Source organism: Lactuca saligna, chromosome 1 (assembly GCF_052625555.1).
Source record: "Lactuca saligna cultivar CGN05327 chromosome 1, ASM5262555v1, whole genome shotgun sequence".
Lineage (NCBI taxonomy): Eukaryota > Viridiplantae > Streptophyta > Magnoliopsida > Asterales > Asteraceae > Lactuca > Lactuca saligna.
Genome location: NC_136417.1, coordinates 67,967,909 through 67,974,466, shown reverse-complemented (window position 1 = coordinate 67,974,466; position 6,558 = coordinate 67,967,909). Strand labels below are relative to the sequence as shown.

Sequence of the window (6,558 nt, the reverse complement as noted above, 5' to 3'; positions counted from 1 at the left end):
ATCTAAATATTGAATGATATATATATTCATTCATGAATATTACACAATATATTCACATATGAATAATATGTAATATATACACTTGTGAATATGATACAAGATATTCATATTTAAGTATTAAACGATGCATTCACTTGTGAATATTACATAGTATTTTCACTTATTAAGTATTAGATGATATATTCACTTATGAATATTAGATGATATATTCATATGTGAATATTACACAGTTTATTCACATATGAATATTACACAGGATATTAACATATGTATATTACAAGATATATTCACAAATATATATATATATATATATATATATATATATATATATATATATATATAATTTTTATATGTTATTCACATATTAATAACATATAAAATTGTATATTTGTTTTATGTTTTAATAATCATATACTGATTAAGGTGCGAAAACATATTCATATGTGAATATAACGTGGTAATTTAGTTTATGCATTTCATTAAACAGTTGAAGTGCATAAGTAAGCTTTCTTAAAATTGCTAAAAACATGATACTTTGACTATTTAAAAGTTACAAAATAGTAGATTGATAGAGAATTATATGAATTTTTTCAAAAAAAAAATGATTTGATGTTTTTCTAATCTTAATTTCGAAGTTTTGTTTGATGATCGATGTTGAATGAATGATATGAAGTGAAACTGCTGTTAATTATCGATGATATTGATTTAATGACAATGGGAGTAAAATTAATCGTAGATGTTGAAGATATTCTCATATTCAAGCATGGTTGAAGGTTGGATTGAAAGAACCAAAAACGATTTTTTTTGGTCTACTGTTGAATGATGTTGATGAACGTGTTTTTGAGGAAGATGGATGATTGATTAACACTAGATGATGTTGATCGATGGTTTAATTGAAGAAATCTGGATGATCATTAAATGTTGGAGAAGAAATTTGGATGATGAACGATTGAGTACTAATGAATTTAAATTGTTATCGAATTATCCATAGTTACATATCTGTGATTGAAGGATATCATATCATATTTACAAGTTTGTTACTGTGTATTTTAAGTTAAGATGCTAATTAAATGATTGGCTGAGAATGATTACCTCATTCTCAACCTTTTTTTTTCTCAATTGAACCATATATATATATATATATATATATATATATATATATATATATATATATATATATATATATATATATATATATATATATATATATATATATATATATATATATATATATGGGAAAAAGGAATATACATTACAACCCTACCTAACCTTAGGTACTAAACATCTTGAAAATCAATTGTTTTACTATATAAAAATTACGGTTAATGGATTCACGATTAATATTTCAAGATGTAAATTCAAGATCGACACAATAAGGTTTAGGGTTTAGGGTTTAGGGTTTAGGGTTTAGGTTTAGGGTTTAGGGTTTAGGGTTAGGGTTTAGGGTTTAGATTTTAGGTTTAGCGTTTAGATTTAGGGTTTAGGGTTTAAATTTAGGGTATAAGGTTTAGGTTTAAGGTTTAGTAATGTTCACTTGGGTGAAGTAATAAACGATAATTGAACAAAGAAAACAAAGATGGTAAAATGATAATGAAAGAAAGAAATGTTATGGAGGATGATATATTTACCAAGTGAAACCAAACCGGGTATATTTAGTATGATAAAACGATATATTTTAGAGGTTTAGTACCTAAGCTTAGGTGGGGTTGTAATGAATATTCCCTATATATATATATATATATATATATATATATATATATATATATATATATATATATATATATATATATATATATATATATATATATATATATATATATATATATATATATATATATATATTTGTTTGGGTTTTGTTGACAAAAAAAAAAAAAGATGCTTGTTGGACAAACTTGATGGTAGCCGATAGGAAAGGTGTTGACTGTGAAGTTAAAATACTAAAAGAAATAACGAAATCCATCAAAATTAAATTTAGTTTCTTTTAATAATAAGTTTTAAAATACTATAATTTAATAAATACTTTTAAAAAATTAAAAGTAACATATATATTTGATTTTCATAGCGACAGCACATAACTATCCACATGTGTAACTTTCACTTGTTATCTTGTATAATTACAACGAGTACCGTTCCAAGCTTATACGACTTTCCAATAACAATCTTTTTCCAAAACATTTGATAATTATATTTACAATATCTTAATCTATAAATCTATTAAGTATGGATATGATTATGATATTTCTTTTGAAAAAAAAAATATGTAGTATATCTTTCAAGTTTCGAAATCAAAATTATAAAATTTATTAATTTCTACTTAAAAAGCTGTATAATGATAAACAACTAGAATTAAAATAAAACCACAAGGCATAACTTATTATACTAACAAAAATGGCTATAAAGGAGAATGCTGTATGATTGAAAATCACCAAGAGAAAAGGAAGAAAAAATAATAATGAAATGAATAAAATATGGCATCTACTATTATAGATTTGTATGAGAATTTATATAATTGATTAAAATGTTGTTTGTTTTTTCAAGGACATAAGAATTGCAGATCATTTAAATCTCTATAGTTTAAGAAATAGATCATTGTTATGCATTTCATTTTTCTTAGTTTTCATTATGTATACTATTCATCTCCACGAAAAAAAAACTAATATTATATCCATTATTAGATTTGGTAAGAATGTGAAAAAGAATTAAAAAATGTTAAAAAGAATAAAATCTTTAAGAATAAGATTAAAAAAAAAAAAATAACACCTCAGAGTAAAAAACATACATTCCTTTAAACTTGAAACATCAAAATTCTAGTACATATGAAAAATGCATACAAAATGTATATACATCAACATTGTCGATCTTTAAAAAATATTAACAAAAAGATTAGACCTAAAGTTGTTTATTATAAAGAAAATTAAAAAAATGAAAATAAATAATAATTCATTAAGCATAAATATCCACTATTTATTCTCATACCATTCCTTAATTGCTAGTTAGGTCGTAAACGAGCCAAATAAACACGAGCAATGTTTGTTCATATTTACTTGTTTAAGTTTAACCAAACTAACAAACGAACACAAATATATAAACAAACACATTATATTTTTTGTGTTTATTTGTTTAAAAAATTACTTTGTTCATTTTTGTTTGTCTGTTCATTAATATGTTAAACAAACATAAACAAACAGAGATAAATGAACGAATATCAACGAACATAAACTAACATATATAAATAAACATTAACCGATTAATGAATATAAATAGCATAACCATTCAAAAGGGTAACCATAAATCAATACATTATTTATACACAAATTCTAGAACGCAAGGCGTCCAAAATCCAAAAATAACTAAAATTAAAGTGTAAATATCATCTCCAAAATATCTTCACGAAATCAAACTTAGAGGTCGTTTGATAGTTGTTGGCTGGGTTAGAAGCTGATTGGGTTAGAAATACTGACTGAGTCCATATTTGACTGAGTTTATGTTGTTTGATTATTTATCTGAAAGGTTGTGCTGAATGAAAAAAATGATCATATTACCCTTGTGTTGTTTCTTGAGCTGGATAAAAAAAATTATAAAAACAAAAATTATCATATAAAATCCAAATTTAACATGCATCAATTAAAATCCAAATACAAAGTGTAATACAAAATCCAAATACAAATTGTCATACATAATAAAAAAAAGTACATCATTTAATATCAATCATTTGAAAATAACTGATTAGCAATCTGGTCACGCAAAACAATCATATAATCAACGGCTTCTGAACCCCATTCTATCCCTTCTATGTTTTGGCCCTCACTTCCTCCACCACCCACATTAGGAGTAACCATAGTGTTTTGTTCAAAGTTCGGAAATAATTGATCTTCAATATCGTATTTCCTTATAAAATTATGGACCGCAACACAAGCAATGACTATGTCTCTTTGCACTGGAAAAGGATAAGTGTGGTTTCTTTAGGACCATTTCGTTTGCCCCCCTTGTTTTTTGTCCGCCCAGATGATTCCTCACTAGTAGGTTGAGGTACTGTTGAGCTTGGGATATCTGTATGAGGTGTTGGCTCTTCCATCTCTGTATCCTGAAAATCATGTGTACTGAAGGTTTCATTGGGATGAGGTAGTGTCGAAGATGGCCCCCAACTGTGAACACCAGTCGAGGTCGCCCCTTCAAATAGTTGGGTACAAAGTTCAGGGCAAAAGAGGGGTGCATTTCTCAGCTTATCTATATAGTTGTTAACCTATTTGAAAATTTAATAAATATTATTAAAGTATTAAAAAATAATCTAATTAAAAAAATATGTATATATGTACCTTCGCTTCCGCTTCCCATTCTTCATTAGTCATGGTAAAAGAATTCGTTACAGGATCATAAATATTTCCTATTTTGTTTTTAAGTTTTAACCACACTGCATATTTTGCTTTTAAATAGTTGTATCGGTTTTTCATTTGTTTTTTCTCGACAACAAAATTATGACCTGTTTTCAATTTCTCCGCGACCACAGCCCATGAGCTTGCTTTTAGGCCACTACCCTCCCGGTCATTGCTTGTTAATTCTTGTATACATGCTTCCAAAAACGTTTTGTCCACCAATTTCGACTTCCTACTAACCCTAATTCTTTTATCTGTCATGTTTATTGTAAAAAGGAAAAAAAAATAGCTAATCATCCACATAACACACATTTACATATAAATCAACTTCATTTCATCAACCCCTTAAACTAATTGAATCCAACATGTACAACATATTCAACATAAGTTCATTTCAACATAAGTTCTTTCAATAAACAGAAATTTTATATGTGCTACTATTTACAGGGGCAATTTGGTCATGTGCTGCTATTTATATGGACTTTGGTCATATTACCGCAGAACCACAAACATGCTAAAAACATACAAATTCAACAAACAAATTAAATGGCCATAAAATCGATTTGAGCAGAGGAGGAATGATTGGTCGACTGGCTATAAAGCAAAAAAAAATGTTTTTCTCCTGTAAAAAAGTAATCACCTCAGATTTTTGAAACATAAGAGGTAAAGAATCAAGGTTGAATAATGGAGAATAAGAATTAAAGTAATGTGCGAATGTGATATATATATATATATATATATATATATATATATATATATATATATATATATATATATATATATATAACATATGCTTACATAAAATCGATTTGAGCAGAGGAGAATAGGAATCAAGGTTTTGTGATTTCAGAAAAAGAAAAGCAAAAAAAAAAAATAACGCAGAAATCGCGATATGCTTACCTGCTCATCGCCGGTGCAGAGGAGTCGCCGGCGTGCGTGCGTCGTCGCCGGAGAAGACGGGGGAGGAGATGAAATCGCGATGGAGGAGGCGATCAGTAGGTGTTGGCAATGGAGGGGAGCAACTTTTGTCTAGGGTACTGACGAGTGGCGAAGGAAGCGAGCGAGGGCAAAGGGCAAAAACGTGTAGCTTTATTTTCCAGTGAGTTTTTTTTTTTTTGCTTACCGGCTAAGTTGATTGGGCTGACCGAATCAGCTATATTATGAATTTATCAAACATCCGACTGATGATCGAGTCAGCAGTCAGCACTGACCGGACCCGGTAAGTTTAAATCAAACGACCCCTTAAAAATTTCAAACTTTTTGGCTCCTAAATTCACCATCTATTATTAAACCATTTACTAACACCAACATTAATGATAATAACAATTTGGTGCATGGTTTTGCATTTAAGATTAATGTTAACAAACAAACATAAACAAATGTTAACAAATGAATAAACAAACATAAACAAACATTCACGAACCTAATTAAATGAACGAGGCCATTGTTAATGTTTGTTTGTTTAATTAAACAAACAAAAAATCTTGTTAATGTTCGTTCGTTTATTAAATAAAGAAACATAAACAAACATACTAACGAACGGTCATGAACATTTTGTCAAACGTTTGGTTCGTTTACAACCTTAAAAATTGCTTAGGAATGAGATATTTACTCATTTACTTATTGAGTAATTTCAGACTAAGTTTGGAACTGCATACACCATTCTTTAAGCAATAACTTTTTCAAAACATAAGTTGTAGACTTTTTTAAGATTGATTATTTAATAATTTAAGCAACCTAATAAGAAAATGATTTGACATGCTGTAATCTTTAAGAATATAACTTATTAAAATTTAATTATTATAAATATCCTTATTTCAATCAAACTAATATAGAAAAAAAAAACTATTACAATCAAATTACATCATCAACAAATATTCTACTTTGGTTGATTTACAAACAACTTACTAGCATACGGGGCCGACTCTACCATTTACAAAACTAAACAATGGCTTAGGGTCCCCAATTTTAAAGCTTATTATGTTAATTATATATATATATATATATATATATATATATATATATATATATATATATATATATATATATATATATATATATATATATATATATATTTCTTGTCTTAGAAAGACAACTTAGAGCTTGGTCCAGTGGTAAAAGTGTTGGTTTAACAAACTAAGGGTCTCAGGTTCAAACATGTTTTCTTACCTTTCATTTATGTAAT

General features: G+C 27.4%; 1 long non-coding RNA gene across 1 annotated transcript; it reads right to left on the bottom strand.

The window, feature by feature from the left end:
- Nucleotides 1–3,598: 3,598 nt before the first annotated feature.
- Nucleotides 3,599–5,513, bottom strand: LOC145039189 (uncharacterized). Its single transcript, XR_013679773.1, has 3 exons — nt 5,274–5,513; nt 4,317–4,627; nt 3,599–4,243 (listed from the first exon to the last, which is right to left on the bottom strand). It is a non-coding gene; the product is annotated as an uncharacterized LOC145039189 (long non-coding RNA).
- Nucleotides 5,514–6,558: the final 1,045 nt, after the last annotated feature.